Below are 17,349 nucleotides of genomic sequence, written 5' to 3'. Positions count from 1 at the left end.
GTCCACCTGGCCAGAATCCCGTGTCCCGCGGAACAAGGGGCCCCCGCGAGAAACCCCGGTCCGTGGCAAATTCTCTCTCTCTCTGGAAGGCTACATTGTTGTTCTTTGTCTTTGGGCTCCCGAGCTCTTAAGTTTTCAAAGACTCCTTCCACAATGAAAATTGTAGCTTGTCCCAAGTCACCACAACCCCATTTCTGAGTGCCACAGAATAAAGTGGAGGGGTTTTTGTTGTTGTTGTCATTGTTGTTGTTGTTCTGTTTAGATCTGAACTTTCAGTATTGATGAGTGCAATAGTGAATAAAATATATTAATCACATAGAAACCATGCTTTTTGCTGGATTTAAATTATTTAAATACATTCAACTACATATGCATGAGATAGCTGTTCTGACAGCCATTCCCTAATTCCAATATATCCCAGTCTAAGCAGTCTCTCTATCTCTTTTCTATCACTTGTTTAAAATAGAGTAACAAACTCTACAGGCTTGAAATGACTGATGATTCTGTGGTCACCTGCCCTTGGTTTGCCTGAACTTTTCTAAGAATCTGGGCTGGGCTTTCTTGGTTTTGGATGAATTTTCTCAACAGCTTTCCTCAACTTGAAAGTTGGTGAGGGGCTGGCTAGTGTAGGGTAGTCTAAGCTCTGTTGTAGTCTCTCTTCCTTCTGCAAGCAGCTAGCTTGGGCCTGTTCTTAAGGCACAGTGGGGGCAACAAGAGAAACCATGACTAATTCTACAGGAGCAAGCCCTGATTCACAGGTCCTTTGAAAACCTCTTGCATAGAGTTGTTCAAAGTGCAAGGTCAGAATGAAATGGAACCATAAATTATAGGCCAACAGGCTTAGCTACTGGAAGGCCTTTAATTGATGCCATTTGTTCGAGAACTCTGCATACCAATCGCGGTCAAGTTACTATTATCTTCTGACACAACGATTCCATTAGCCCTCATTATAGTTGCTTCCCCTATCTCTACTTTTGATCTCTATGGTAAATCACTTCATTCCCAGAATCCTATCTGTTGAAAATGTCAATCAGACCATGTCAACTTCTCCTTACTCAGAATCCTTCTGTGGTTCCCCCATTGCATTCAGGTCTAAACCAAAATTTCTAACCTTGCCTTCCATGTCACAAATACCATGGTTCCTGCCCATCTCTGGCCCCCATCCCCCAGCCACTCTCTGCACTGCCCCTCCACTGAACCATTCTGTTCTTTCTTGTCATTTTAGCATCAGGAGGTCTCATCATTGGTGCTCTTGCTCTGCTCCAGATGTTTGGATAGTAGACTCCTCATCTTTCAGGCCTGACACCTATCATCTCTTAAATTCTTGACCTTGTAGTTTTGTAGTAACTTTGTATCTGAAATCATCATCATCATTGTCATCATCATCATCATCATCATCAACATCATCATCATTTGCATTTCATCCTTTTCTGACTAAAATGTGAGCTCTATGGGAATAGGAACCTTGTCTATCAGTCAACTTTGCATCACCATAACAATATACCAGTGATAACAACTTACAAAGAAAAATGAATTGCTTTGGGATACAAATTTGAGCCACGGCCAGTTGGCTCACATGCTTTTTAGGCTTGTGGCAAGTCTGGGCAAAATAGTGAAAACAAGACACTGGGCTGCAACGCTTACTTTATAGCCAATAAGTAAAAGGAACAGTATGGGGAGATTGAGGTCTGATGGTTTTCTTCAAAGGCACACCTCAATGACTTGAAGACCTTCTACCAAGTCATTTCTTCTAAAAGTTTCACCAATGCTACCACCATGGAGACCCTGCCTTTAGCACACAGACTTATTTGAAAACTCGAAATATTCAAAGGATAATACGGTCTTTGTGGTTGCTTCCTCTCTCACCAATAGTAACACTAACAAACAACTGAAAGTTGTAATTATTTACTCAATAATAAGTGACATAAAATCCAAGCTTACGGCCCCAACATATAAATGACATACCTCCTACTTCACTAACTTGTGCTACAAACACCACACTTCCCTCAATACTCAAAATAATAAGACCCTAGATGCCTGCTGCCCTGCCTTTGTCATTACAAGCCCTTTATAGTTGGATGTGCTAGCCAGTCATTTTCCTTTGCAGTAGACTCAGTTCATTGTTCTTTCTCCTTTGTCCATTGTGACTAGATTTTCCATAGCCAGTCTGTTTTTCCTTTTGTCTCCCCAAGAGACCATGTCATCATCTGTCGCCTTCCAGTACTTTAGATGGTAACTGGGAGGCTTCAATCACTGTGGGGTACTATGAGGACAAGATTTCTCTTTGGCATCTGTCACCTTGTCTTGACTGAGATCAAGTCATGGCATTGATATACAATTCCAGTAGAAGCAGTGTGCTGGAGAACTGCTAATTATAATTTTCCCTTTATTTTGAGGTCCAAAGATTATTTTCTAATGATATTCTATTTGGTTCCTCAAGCTCCTTCTGCCCTATGGAGTTCTCCCTCTTGGTAAACTGCAGTTTCTTTGGGGCACTGCAAATACCCAAGGCTTGGTAAGCCCCATTCAGATTCATGTTTTGAAATGCTTTCCTTTACTCTCTCGTCTGCAGATGTCCACTTTGTTTTCTTCCTCTGTCTGGCATCCAATGTCCTCTAGGACTTGATTCTCCAAGTCTAATTGACTAGGGTTCTGCATATATTTCATGAGCATTCCCAAGGCTCCTTGATCACATTCTTCCTCCTGTGTGGAATAAACTCTGTTTGGCTCTTCAGTTCTTCAGCAGTGAGAACTGAAGGAGTTTGTATAAGTCACAAAAGCTCAATCTCCTGGCCTCTTTATTACATTGGTTTTTACCAAGACCCTGGGAGGGACTCCAACAATCTATTCCTAAGGTCTTTGCAAAATTAGCAAAAGCAATATGTTTTTTTATTAGTTAGGTGGTGGTTGAATGTCCAGCATGGGGAAGTTATGGTAGGAAACATTCAGTTTTGATTTCAGGACCTTGGATTTATAATATGGTAGTCAGTCACTTCCCATATGTGTTGAGAGACTAGGGAAGTTCTAGATAGGAGTGGGCTTTTTGGTATCTTACTGCCAGACACAGGTGAAAAGATATTCTGCTAAAGCAAGCATGGGAAAGGACATGTGACGAAGGATTTTTTGCTAATGACACGAACGTATTGGTCTGCCTTACATTGTGTAGTTGAGCTCCTTTTGTCAGGACGCCATAGAGAGAAATGCACCAAAAAAAATTCTGGTAGTGTGCTGCAGTTTGTTGCTGCTTCCAAGGACTCTGGCTGACTGGAGACACATGCTGAGACAAGAGCCATGCTAAGGCATGATACTTGGAGGATACGTGATGTTTAGAGGGTATAAATAAGACTCTACGGAGTGATCGAGACAGAACTTTGCTTGTTGGTACAGCTAGCTGTGCAACACTTGTGGGTCTTGAGTCTTCACAGACTTTTGCTTCCCTGAGAGAGTCACAGCAGAGAACTTCTCTTGGTGTTCCTGTTGGTCCCTCCTGCTGACTCAAACTGAGGCTGAGGCCTGGCTATCTTTGCTAGCTTGTGTCACTGCTGTTGCTGACTCAACTCTACTAAACTGGACTGCTGGTGTATCTGTGAGGTGTTTGCAAGTGGATCGAGCTACCCTGGCTGCTAACCTGTGAACTGAACTGCCAATTTCCAGACAACACAGACGGGAGTTGCTCCAGAGAACCTTTCTAAACAGGTCCACTTCCCCACCACTACCCCCTGTATCCTTTCTATTTTACCATTTTACTGTCTGGTGGGTGGTTGGCTAGAAGGGAGGTTAAAGCATTTAAGAACCATCATTAAAAGTAGACTTTGAAAAAAAAAATCAAAGTTACCATTGGGGGTCAATTAAAGTATGTGTGTCTTTGACCTAGAACTTGATTTACAAGGGTGAGGACAAGGGGCAAATGTAGAAACATTTTTTGTTCCCTCAATGTAGAAAAATGTGAACTGAATATTTGATTCTTACACATGCCTGGCTCAAACTATAGCTTTCTCTGAAATATTCCCACTGATGCAATATGTAAGAATACTCATTCACCCCAGTTTCCCCCTATTTTATGGCAACTATTTAAGTTAGAACTTATCAGAATCCCCTGTACATAAGTCATAAACCCAGGAGCACTCCTATAAATGGTACGTATATCTCTGTGAGAAGTCACATGGCTTATATATTCCAATATCAATTTAGGAGATCAAATTTCATGGAGCTCTTCTAGAGTGACTAATGATCTATTTGCTTGACAGTGTTCCAATGTCATGTGAGAGGCAGTCAACGGACACACAATCAGAACTTTGAGGAAGAAAGAACAGTCAGACAGTAGTGTAAGGCAATGACATACTAAAGAGATAGGCTTTTGTTTTAGATTTTTTGTCAGCCTAAGTTTTGAATTTGTAGGGGATATCCATATCTGGTTGTATATTAGTTCATTTTTATTATGCCTTTAAAAGTAGAACCAAAAATTGTACAATCTTCATCTCTTTCATAAAGTCAGGGTCTTTTCTGGCAAAAACAAGATATAATTTATTATTTCAAAGAAACCATTCTACACACACAGGATAATCCATGTACGGGTCTGACATTGTTCTAGGCATTTTGTATAATTCTCTTCTTGATCCCTTAAAACAACTCTTTGACACGGCATGGTTTTCATCTCAAAAAAGAGGAGAGAAAGAAGGAAGAAGGGAGGGTTGGGAGGAAGGAGGAAGACATGGAATGAGAGAGGGAGGGAGCAGAGAAGATAGAGGGAAAGAAGAGGAAGGAGGGCAGAAGGAAGAGAAGGAAACAAGGAAAGGAATATAGGAATCAGTTCTTTGAGATCACAGACTTCCATCTTTTTTGTCAGCCTTTGCTCCTCCCAGCCTGCTTTGCTTCTATCACCCTCTATGTAGAGTTTCACATTCACCTATATTGTTTTGTGTGACTCAGATCAGAACAAGAAACTGTTGCTTTATACTTCTGCTGCTACACTTCAGCTACAATTCAGTTTCCTTGTGGATGAGGAATAGAGCCTCAACTTTTGCCCCATCACCTTATAGGGGGGGTCATGTGGCAGAACTCATCTTGTGGTGGGAATCTCTTTAGTTGACAATGAAAATTGATTAGAAGTCATCAGGAAAATACCCCCAAGAGAGGCCCAAGAATCACCTCAGGGATCAGTTATGTGTCTGCCCCAGTGTGGTGCCATCACTGGGAGCTGGTGGGGGAGAGAACACCAAGGTTTGGTTGAAAAATGTAAAAGGGTGAATATGTAGCCAATAGTTACAGGTAGGCTTTGGGGTTCTGTTCTGAGATACCACTGTTGGCCAATACATGTGTGAGATGCTAGTTACCATAGCAACGAGCACAGCAAGCTCTCTCTCTCTCTCTCTCTCTCTCTCTCTCTCTCTCTCTCTCTCTCTCTCTCGGGTTTATGAATCCAAATCAATAAATGTTTATAAATAACTCTCCAATTGGCCCAAAGAAGTAAATGCATAAGCCAGAACAGCCCTTCTGTCCTGTGAATGTGAGTCATGGTTATGTTGGCCACATTTCGGGGACAGAAAAAGGCTATCCACAGAATAAACAATTGGCCACATCATTTTCTTTGCGAGAGCGCTTGGGGAAAAGCTGCTGAGTGAAAAATCCATTGCTCATGCTTAGTGACAACAGAGAGTACTGAACGCGCACAAGCATGAAGCCTAGAGATGAGGCGACCCAGACCACGTGCTTCTCTGGAGACAGATACTAGGCCAAAGGCGGCAAGGAGGCTGTGAGACCTAGGTGGTTATACTAAAGTCCAGTGCAATAGGTACCGACCTTACCTTGACTGTGCATTGGCTCCCAACGCCTACAGTATGCAAGTCGGAATTCATACAAATGTGGAACTTCAACTCAAGAGTCCCAACAAAAATCAAATCAGGCCACCGGCAGCCAGGAAAACACTTTCTTTCTATAGCATTGCGAACAGATGGCTGAACAGCCTCTCTCAGAAGATTTTTGGTGAAAGAGAAAGTTGTTTTGCTCCCATCTCTATCTAGTAGCTGTTACATTCGTTTCCTGAGCCAACATTTTCTCTAGCTCCCCTTCCTTAACTTCTGCCTGTTTGACTTTGTTCTTGGCTCCAGGAAGATCTCACCTAGGAGGTGCTTTTACGTGGCGGCATTTCAAGCCCCTGAAAGCCACTACCTCATCCTTCTCTGGTTTTCTACTGCTGCTGCTAGCCTGTTCTCTCTCTCTCTCTCTCTCTCTCTCTCTCTCTCTCTCTCTCTCTCTCTCCCCCTCCCTTTCTCCCCTCCCTCCCTTCCCCATCCTTCCCTCTCTCCCCTCAGAATTCTCTTGACTTGTCAGATCTCTTCTCAAGATATGAACACTCTCAGAGCAATCTGTATAAACACCCAGATGGAGGTTAGGATATCAGAGCTGAGAAAACTGTCTCCTGAACCTTCTTTGTCTGTAGCTATGGCCTCTTTCTTGCTCTTCTTTCTTTCTTGCTCTTCCTTCTTCCTTTCCACACTGAGCTGTTAGCACCAAGTCGACTGAGTCACACAGGGATCCCATATTAGTGCAGAGAAAATTAACGTGAATTATTATATATTTTTTTTTTCTCCAGCAAGAACTCAACTAGGGCAGGGATTCCCTAGCAAGCCATTAGTTGTAGTAACAAAAAGGAATAATTGTTCTCATTACTGGGACAAAGATTTTAGCTGGCCATCATCAAGTGGAGAAGGCATGATTGTCCAGAGACTGGAGGCGTGGTAGAAAACAGCCCACCATCCCCAGTGTCACTCTCCATCTGGACTTTACAGTGGCTGGACTTCACCATGGAAAAGCTTCTCTGTTTGTTCCTTTCCCCCTGAAAGGTCATAAGTCACCCACAGTTTAGTGTAGATGAGTTGATCTTTTGCTTGGTGTAAAAGAGTAAAACTTAGGGGGGTAAGAGAACACTGACTTCCTAGATGGGGGTGGGGTGTGGAATAAAATTAAGGAGGGACATTCAAAGGAAGTGGACTGGCGTGAATGCACTACTGCGCTTTGCTTACCTCTACTGTACTATTCTCCATGGCTAGGGGAGACAAAGAGACAAATCATCCCAAAAAGCAGAGAAAAGAGATGTATTCAACACAGCCATATTAGGAAAAAGAACAAAGGGGCCCAAGGACCTCCCAAGTCCATCTACAGGGCCTTGACATCAAGGTTTAGGTTTAAATAGAAGGACAGGCACAACTACTAAGCAGTCCTGGTCCAGGTGTGGTCCAGCCCACCACCCTTGTTGACTATCCCTGCCTGGGCTCCAGCCTCTCCTGCAAGGTGGTCTTATAAGTTGTCAGAGCTGTGTGAAATCTCTCTCTAAGAGACAAGCTCCTCCTCTGGTTGGCCCCGGTGGGGTGAGGGTGGGTGGGGGCAAGGGGGCAGTGTTCCAGCCTTTTCATTCCCCCAGTAGCCTTTTCATTCCCCCAGTTTCTCAGGTTCCACTGCTTCAGTTGTCTCTGAGAGCTGAGGAGCAGGGCCCACATGTCTCTTTAGAATAACTGTATTCCTGGTAGGATGCTTATACAATCTCAGTCTGGCCCTCTCCAAATATTGTGAGGAAAAAGTACATGCCCTAAGTTGTTCTATAGTTTAGATTTTCAGTTATCTGGAGGTTTGCGGGCAATCTTAAGTCTGGAGTTGTTTACAGAGGCAATGGACTGCCTCTGCTGCTAGTTCTTTGCCTGATATTAGGGTTTACACCCGCAGGGTCTTTCCACTTCTGTTGCAATAAAGCAAGCAGCAGAGACTGGGGAAATAAATAAGATGGAAGTCACTCCCTTACTTATCCTTTAAGCTTTGCCGGGAGAACTTGGTGTGGGCCTGGTGTCTGGGAGACCCATGGAAGATGAGGAATCACAGACATGAGCAGTCCCAGGGTGCTAAGATTATCTGCCTGGACTAGCAGGGGAGATTTAAAAAAAAATAGAAAAAAAACTAGATTGGAAACACATACTACTTCACTTTGTATGTGTTCACATATATGTGTGTGTGTGTGTGTGTGTGTGTGCGTGCACAAGTGTATGCATGCGTTTGTGTTTGTGTACGAATGTATTGTGTACTTTTGTGTGTATACATATGTCTCTGCATATTGCAATGGAAGCATGTTTGAGAAAGTTCTAGAATCTGAGATTTCACCTAGGGGAAAGAGACAACTAGAGCGCAGAGTAAGAAAAGTCACCGTACCTGTCTTTTGCTTGAAGTAGGATAGAAGGGCAAGGAAGGATGAGTAAGGCATTAGAAGGAAAAAGAGCCCTTCACCACGGAATTTGGTGGAAACCTTTGCCAGCAGCAGGGCAAGAACTACAGCACAATTAACAACCACCAGAGGTCTTTCTCCTTCCCAGCTGCAAGCCTGCTGCGTTCTAGGAATCTCAAGAGAAACCCCATTCCCAGGGAGAGGATGCATGCTAAAGCCCTTGCATGACCTCACTGGCTCTTGCCTTTACCCAATCCCATTACAATTCCACCCGAGGCCTCTTCAGAATCACCTCACATCTCTCTCTTATCAAAAGGGAGAGAAAAAGAAAGGTTTCCTAGCAACCTCAGAGATGTAACTTGAGAGGCACCAACATCATCTGTGTTAACTGCTGAGATAATTAGCTGCCCCACCCCTTCATGAGCCCTTCCTTACACTGGGATATGTCTTGCTTTTCTCTTAGTGCCCCCCATGCATAAACCTGTATTAAAGGAACTTTAATGAAATTGCCGACTGCTTCATAAACTGGCAATCTTACAATTCTTTGCTGCATCAAAGCCACAAAATCTCCTTTGCCGTGAGTCAAGTCCTTGAAAGTCTAGGGGAGCTCCTGGGACTTCAGAGGATGGCTGTAAGGAGGAAGAGGGGTCTGTGTTCCCTTTGCACCGGGAAGCTCATTCAGTAAAACAATTGATCACATGAGCGAACTCATACAAGTGTCAACTTTCTTTATCTGATATTTTGAACACTGCTGACTCCTTATTCTTTCTTGGTTAACATATAAAGAAGTGGGTTTCATTATAACAGTTCGTGCACATATATAGATCATGTGGTCCACCACTCCCTACCTCATCTCCCCTCCCCCTTGCCTACCCCTCCCTCTCCTCAAATAGTCTCCATCCTGCTCTCATGACCCATGTATTCTGTTATCCTCTCTTGCTCCCCCGCCCTTTAGGCTGCTTCCTTATAGTGTTCCTTCTACTTTAATCTCCATGCTCCCCCCCCACACACCATGTCTTATTTGTCTTCTAAATCTGGTTTATTTCACTTAATTTAATAATCTCCAGTTTGATCCATCTTCCTGTGGATGTCATAATTTTATTTTTTTTTGAGCTGAATAAAATTCCACTGTGCACCGGGTGGTGGTTCACACCTTTAATCCTAACACTCAGGAGGCAGAGGCAAGTGGATTTCTTTGCATATGAGGAAGGTCTAGTCTATGAAGGATCCAGGGCAGCCAAGGCTACACAGAGAAACTCTGTCTCAAAACAAACAAACAAACAAACAGATAAACAAACAAAATAAAAACAAAAATCCCATTGTGGGCATAGAATGCATTGATTTTTATCCATTTATCCATAGATGACTACTTAGACTTTCAAACCTTCTTTTTAAGGTTAAAATATCTTAGAGAAAATGTCATATCAGTATCTGGCTTATTATTTCTGCCACCAGCATGTTCAGTTCCATGGATAATGGATTTGGACAGTTCCTTGGTGCCTTGGTGAAGGAGGTTCTCACTGGTTCTAATTTTTTTCCATTATAAATAACACTGCAAGAAATTTTCTTGTTCTCATGTAACTTTGCATTATACGAATATATCATGAAATGATTCAATAAACTGGAAATGCTGGTCACAGCAAAGGCGACTTTGCTAAACTGCCCTCTGGAGAGAAAATATGGATGAATGCTCTCATATACACAAGCATGCTGCGGTAAGTGTCTATGGGCTAGCTGTAGAAGCATCAGCACGGGGCTTGTTAGTCATGTGCTTGTGTGTTCTCAGGCCTGCTCTAGTCCTGAGTCTGCAAGGTACATCATCATCCCTAGGGGGTGGGGTGGGGGTGGGGGTGGACACCGGAAGTGTTAAGCAAGTAAGGTTGTCTGTACCCTTCTTCACAACAGCTAGCTGCTGAGCTCTTTTACTTTGTAATTCCTTTCATTTTGACATCAGTGGATATGACTTTTATTGGGCTTCTCTGGGGAAACCCCCAGATTCTTCAGTTCTGGAAGGAGGAAATGGACAGAGACAATGTGAATGAATAGTAGCAAAAGCGGGGATTGTTTAGTAGAAAACGATACACTTTCAAGGGAAGAAACCTGCTGGAGCTAAACAACCCCCACCTCACAAAGGAGGAGCCTGGGGGCGGGGTCATTTGCAGAGCAGGGGCTTATGGGTCATTTGCAAAGTACAGGCTTTCTCAAGCACTCTCATTTTCTTGCTTACTCATTTGTCTCTGGAGCATTTTCACTCTCCACTCGGGTGTTTGTTTGGTGTTGTAAGGCGCACAGATTACGTTCAGACACTCCTGCGTGTCCCTGCACTGGGCCAGTGGCTCCAGATGTTCTAGTCCTGGCAAGAGGGGCAGAGGTTGTGAATGGGCTAATGAATGGGAGGGAGATGAACAGCCTTCCTCTTGATCAGCTGATTTTGCAGTCTTTGTGTAAAACCTTTTTCATTTCCCTTTCTGCCCACCTCTCTTACCTCAGCTTAAGTGATGCTGAGTCTTCTTTCATGCATTTAAGAATCTTTTGTAAGTCTTTATGTATGGTATCTCCCACCCAGCTAAGTGTATTTTCTGTGCTTACAAAGGCAGGCAGATCTCTGAATTCATTTACAATATTTTGAAAAAAGTGCTTGCTAGCTTTTTCTAAGCATCAGGGGTCTGGGGTCATGAATGCTGATTCATGGAGTTGGTCTTCAACAAATCAAGAAGAATAAACTTTGGGGGCTATGCTTGAAGCATGGGAACTGGGAATAAGGGAAGATAGTCTGTGAAGCCAATCATATAATTCATATGGCATCCTTAATATTTTGCATAGTTGAGAAATTATATATTTTCGAACTCATGTTTTTAGAGTTCTTTTCCACAGCCTTAAGGGCTGTTCGGAAGGTCACAGCATTTACCGTTTTTGCTAAGACATTAGGCACATCATTGCCTCCTAGATTTGTGCTGCTCTGATTATCATGGAGTCATTAACCTTGGCATATGGGACATTACCCAATAACCATGGCAAGAATATTTCTTGAAGGAGGAACTTGAACACACACACACACACACACACACACACACACACAAACACATACACACATGCCTAGCAAGCATCAGTACTCCTGGAGGCCCATGCCCTGCTGGCTCTGCTCCAGGGTCAGGAAACCACATCACACCGTCCTTTTCTATGATAGTACAGGACTCAGTATTGGTAACTGCTAAGTGAGTTTTAGTAAGTCTCTGTTTTTTACCTTTCAGATAAATATCAAATGGCCCAAAGTTACTAGTTTTGGGTCCTTATTTCTTCAGCTTCTGCAGGTTTCAATCAACCCGATAGTGTGATAAAGTTATGAAGATGGATTTGGAGAGATGGCTCAGTGGTTAAGAGTACTTGGTGCTCTTGTCAACGACCACCTCCTAACTGTCCATAACTCCAGTTCACGGTGATTCAGAGACCTCTTCTGACCTCTGCAGGCACCACACACAAATCTGGTGCATATACATGCATCTATGCAAACTCGCATACACATCAAAAAAATATAAGTCTTAAAAGCAAAAAAAAAAGAAGGAAATAGGGGTGATGGCATTTTTTGAGACTGGAGTGTTTCGTGTGCTCTCGGCCCCCCAAAGAGTACTTTAAGCAGAGATGTAACTTATCTTAGTTGGCTTCCTATTGCTATGATGAAGACTATGACCAAAAGCAACTGGGGTAAGAAAGGCTGTATTCCAGCCTACAGTTGCAGTCCACCATGAAGGGAAGTGGGCAGAAACCTGGAGGCAGGAACTGAAGCAGAAACTTTGGAGGGGTGCTGCTTACTGGCTTCCTCCACATGGCTTGCTCAGTTTGTTTTCTTATACAATCCAGGACTATCTCCTTAGGGGTAACACGATCCATAGTGGGCTGGGCTTTCTCCCATCAATCATTCACCAAGAGAAGTCAAGATAGGCTTGCCTACAGGCCAAGCTTCTATAAAGAGGCATCTTCTTCTCAGATGAGATTTCCTCTTCCCAGATGACCCCGCCAAAAACAAACAAAACAGAATAGAACTGAAACTAGCCACCACACAGAGCTAAGAAATTCTAGAAGAGATTAGGGTTTTAGAATGTGATATTCAATCAGTTTATGCCACTGAAACAGCTGCTCATAGGCCTTCCCAGTCTGCTCTAAATCTGGAAATTAGACTTAATGTTCATTCCTCCCCCCACCCATCCTCCTCCTCCTTCCCCCGACTTTCTTGAGATTTTACCAGTGTTCACTGGTTCCCAGTCTTGCTCCTTATCTTGTTGTCCATATTATCTTAACAGGCTCATCCATTTCCTTTGCTCTTTTTTAATCCAGACTGAAAGTATATAAAACAGGTTTCTTTAAATAACCTTGTTAGCATTTTTTCTCTTTAAGAATATCGCAAAGCTTGGAGCTCAAAAACCACCTTTTAACACAGAACTATCAGCGTCTATTAGATGTCATGATATTATTTTCATTACTTTTGGATATTTATTATTATTTAATTTATGTACCTTTCAGATATGGTCTAGACATGTATTCTAGACTGTCCTGGAACTTACTATGTAGCCATTAAAGGTGGTCTCAAAGGGGCAATCCCCCTGCCTTTGCTCTAGAATGCTGAGAGATGGGATTGCAGGTGTGGGTACCATCACACTAAGCTTCTTAATAGTAAATCGGGGCTTAATACCCAGCACAAGGCCAGCTCTTTGTGGTTCTGAAGATGTTTCTTCAAACACATTTGTGTGGATGCTTGTAAGAGACATTGTATGAAGCCCTGGCAGCTTTCCACTGAGAGATTAAATACAAGGAATTAACATGAGGAGTAAGGTCATCAAAACATTGTAGTAGTATTCCAATGTGGAAGGATCGAGTCTGACAAACTGAATATTAAGAGGGATGGGCTAAGTTGCCTCTTCCCTAATCATGGTAATTTTCCTCTTATCCATTCTGGAACGCTCTGTCTTGTTGTCCGCCTTTTGTTGGCCTCCCTTGGATTCTGCCAGCCTGCAATTTGTAGACACTCAATTGTTTCAAAGCACATAATAGCCAGACATTCAGTTTTTCTCTTTGGGGATCTGTCCAGTAACATTGTTATGGGCCTTAACTAAAGGCTATGGAGCATTTAGACCATACTGCTCTCAAAGCTACCCTGACTGTTTCTGCCTGAGAAACTGGGAATGGAGCTCCTAGAACACAACAGAAAAAGACCCTGAGGAAAACTAGACAAGGAAGATCAGAATATTACTCTGGAGTGAACCACCGAACTGCAACCTCCTGTTATCCACTGAGCGTCTAGCCCTCTAAAAAAAAAAAAAAAAACCTCATAGAATACTCAGAAATATTACCTACAACAAAAGGAGGAATATTTGTTCTCTGGTTCTGATTCTCTTCCCAAAGGATTACCTTCCAACGATGTGGCCCCCTGCTGAACTAATCCTAGGGTCTTATACACAGCAAAGTTGCTGGCTGATTCCCATGAGCACTGAGTGAACAGTGATGGAGAAGTAAGAGAAGCAGATAAGAGAAAAGATGCTGGACTACACTTGGGATCAGCTGCAAGTGCTGGGAGGGCTTGGATGCTGTGCTCACATACACACCAGGAAACTTAACCTCAAGGGTTAGTCTCTACCCCAACATTGAACTTATGGATCAGTAAAGAACTGATGTTTTTAGGTAGTCATGGCAGAATGGTGAGTTTCAGTCTACACACTCTCTTTGTGTCACCCCTTTCAGAAAGCTGGGCCTCTCTATACAGAGTTCATGGGAAGTTGTGTACAGCGAGCTGGCCTCTCAACAAGTTCAGAATCCAAGAAACACGTGCAGATTGAACAACCAGGTCACCCATCTTGTCCAACCAAGAAGTTATTCTAGGGCTTGTGGAATTCCACTTACTATTTCTATTTAGCCATTCTTGCTAATAAGGAAAACATCACAGGGCAGGTAATTCTGTCCTGATGTCTTATGACTAACAATATAGTTGGTTATTTTTGCTAGAACAGCATATATGTCCTGAAGATGTTTTCAGGCATGAGGTATTGGCTCAACCTTGGGCAGATAGCCCCACTTCACAAATACTTTTTCCAGTGGCTCCAAGTTACTGCTTCATATACATAGGTGTGTGCATATATAAATATGCATCTAGCATATAGTTAAGGATAGTGATGAATGTTTGAAAAGGTTCTCTTTGTTTTCTCCAAGGACAAGGGAAGTCTGAAGGGGGAATAAGAGGTTCTATGGTCTCCCAGAAAGAGGCATTTGTCTACTTCTTGCAGATAGCTGAGAGAAGGACTCAGCCTTGTCCTGGTCCTTAGAGAATATCAGGTGTGGGAGTGCATACCTGGTCAGGAGTGTGGGATACAGGAAGGTACCTGATTTGACTGGACATCTCACTTAGCCCAGGCTCCTTTTCCTTCTCTGTTCTGTTTGTACACAACCTCAGCCCCTAGAAAGTTTTTGCAGCACATGTAACAAACGGGAGCATTTGTGACATGCCAAGTTCCACCCAAGAAATTTACAAACCTGTGCTCATTCAGTTCTCATAAAAGCAGCACAAAGCATGCGGGATACTGCAAAGACAAGAGACTGAGGCTTGAGCGGTTACTGAATCCCCTCCAGGCCCTGGAACAAGAGACTTGTGGAGAGATGAGGCCTGGGTTCTAACCCTCTAGGGTCTTGCCTCTGCTGGCCTTGCTCCTCTTTGTAAGCGACTGAGGACTGATTTGCTATTCACTTCCTGGCTCACCTCCCATGCTGTATGTTGTAGTTTTTCCATCTAACCCTTTTCAGAGGAGTCTCTAATTGAGTTTTCCAATATTTGTTTCTTCACCAACAATAGGATTAGAAACCCAAGGGCTATGAAGATCTGTCAGCCAGGATCTTAAGAGTGACCTTGAAGAGCACCCTCCAGGTTGTCAGTCAGGGCTCAGCAACTCCCATTAAAATTTTAGCCACCTTGGGGTCTTATTCTACACGCACACCAACTAGAACTTGGGCATGGCAGAAATAAAAGTTAAACAGCAAGGGATTATGGGGGAAGCAGAGAGACCTGGAACTTGATTGGCAGGAAGGAAGGGTCCTGAATATACTCACTCGTTTTTCTCCTCCTCCTCCTTTTCCTTCTCTTCCTCCTCCTCTCTCTTTTAGCTTCCTTTCTTCTCTAAAAGCAGAACTTTTAATAATGTGAGACAATTCTTATGCAGAGGCCTTGCAAGTTGCTACATCATGAATGTAGATCACAAACCAAGAAAAGCCTTACTGATGTTTGGTGTCCAAAAGAAGATGTGTGTTCATGATGTCTTATGTTTCTGTCCATTAAACAATGGTTCAGAGAAAAATAACATTTGCAATTTCAATATGAGATCTACAGTTCTCTGGGCATCTTAAGGATGTTGGACTGTTCACAGTTTGGTTCTGTTATAAACTGAACATGAGCTTTTCTTATGAGTGCCCAGGGTAATGCATAACCCTATCATGGGCCCATTTTTTCATTAAAGAATCTCTTAAATGGTACTTTCTGATGTGTTGGCATAAAGATTAATAGATTCTAGGCTGAGTTATATTTTTTATATTAATTTTTATAACTATTATCATTCACATAGATGAATACAACAAAATAGAATAATAATATGATTTAATGTTATTATATTCATTTTTCTTCTGGTTTTAAAATAAATTAATATTAAAATATTTTTCTGAGTCCTTCTAATGGATAAATTGGATCTATCCCACCTACCAAAGGGCTTAGCACATCATAACTTTATCTTAATAACAGCCATTAAAAATAAATGTGTTTGGTAGCAATTTATTATACACAGAAATAAATTTTTAAGCCGAGACAAATGCCACATGTGCATTTTCCCCCTATTCCTTCTTCCCCTTTCACTTCTCTTTATCTGCCTTCCTCATTCTGTAGATCAGGCTGGCCTTGAACTCAGAAATCTGCCTGCTTCTGCCTCCCAAGTGCTGGGATTAATGGTGTGTGCCATCACTGCCTAGCTGTGGGCAAACTTTTAATAATGAGAGGCATTTGTAGATTCTCTTGTAGGGTCCTGAATCCATTTATGTGTTCGTTTTCAGTTTGAAGCATTTCTCACTATCCAATGGTACACTGCACCAAAGTTTGTATCAAAACACAATGAGCAACATCTTCTGAAGTGCTAATGCATGTCTTTACTTGTATTTAAACTTTGCATTGAATGATTGTCATTTTTAAACACTGGTGTCCTTTGTTCCTAAGTGTTTTTATAAGGTTGCATAATATTTTAAGTCATGCTTACTGTGAATTCCATCCTATGCATCGTAACTATTATGTTCTAACATTCAAACACTTTGGCACTACCTCCTGAATGTTTTAAACAATGCCTTGAAATTTATTGCTCTTGAATGTTTTAACTTTCTGCATACATGGGATTGTTGTGCCGTTGACCTGAACACTCTATGCCAGACTGGAGCTTGGGAAGCCTAAGCACACAGGTCCCTTATCCCACAGCAGTCCCTTTTTAGGAAGCATTGAAGGTACCACACAGAAGCAAAGCATATTTTCTAATGTTGGTCAGCACTCTCAACATTTTGGGCTGGATTGGTGAATTTGGGGGTTCAGAGAGAGGGAGAGCCTTCTTGGACATTGTGGGATGTTTAGTAGCATCTCTGATTTTCACCAACCGCATGACCCATCCTTGCCTGTTCCATCTATGGTACCCCAAACTGCTATCAGACATGATCAAATGTGCCCTTGGGGACAATGTGCTCCTGATTGAGATCTGATAGTTTAGAGAATCAAAGAGCAATAGGAAAGGATGTTTCAGGGAAAGGATGGTAAAGGATATCCTAAAGTTTGAGGGAACTTATTCATTCTGCTTTCCTGAAATCCCTCTATAATCTTCAACATGCATGAATAAGAAATAAGAGAGTGTGCAATCCAGAGTGGACAGCTTGGGTTCAGGCTGCAGTTTTATCACCCACTGTCTGCAGCTTCTGGAATACTTTGATTCTTATGCTTGTCTTTTTCTTTCTTAATCTTGAAGATGGGAATATAAAAATAGAAGCTACGTCACTTGGAAGAATCCATGCAAAGTGCTTATCATGAAATTTTATACATGCAAATATATATATACACACACACACATACAGAGAGAGAGAGA

Source organism: Mastomys coucha, unplaced genomic scaffold (genome assembly GCF_008632895.1).
Source record: "Mastomys coucha isolate ucsf_1 unplaced genomic scaffold, UCSF_Mcou_1 pScaffold7, whole genome shotgun sequence".
Classification (NCBI taxonomy): Eukaryota; Metazoa; Chordata; class Mammalia; order Rodentia; family Muridae; genus Mastomys; species Mastomys coucha.
The sequence above is the reverse complement of the archived record's forward strand: the minus strand, read 5'-3'. Positions refer to the sequence as shown.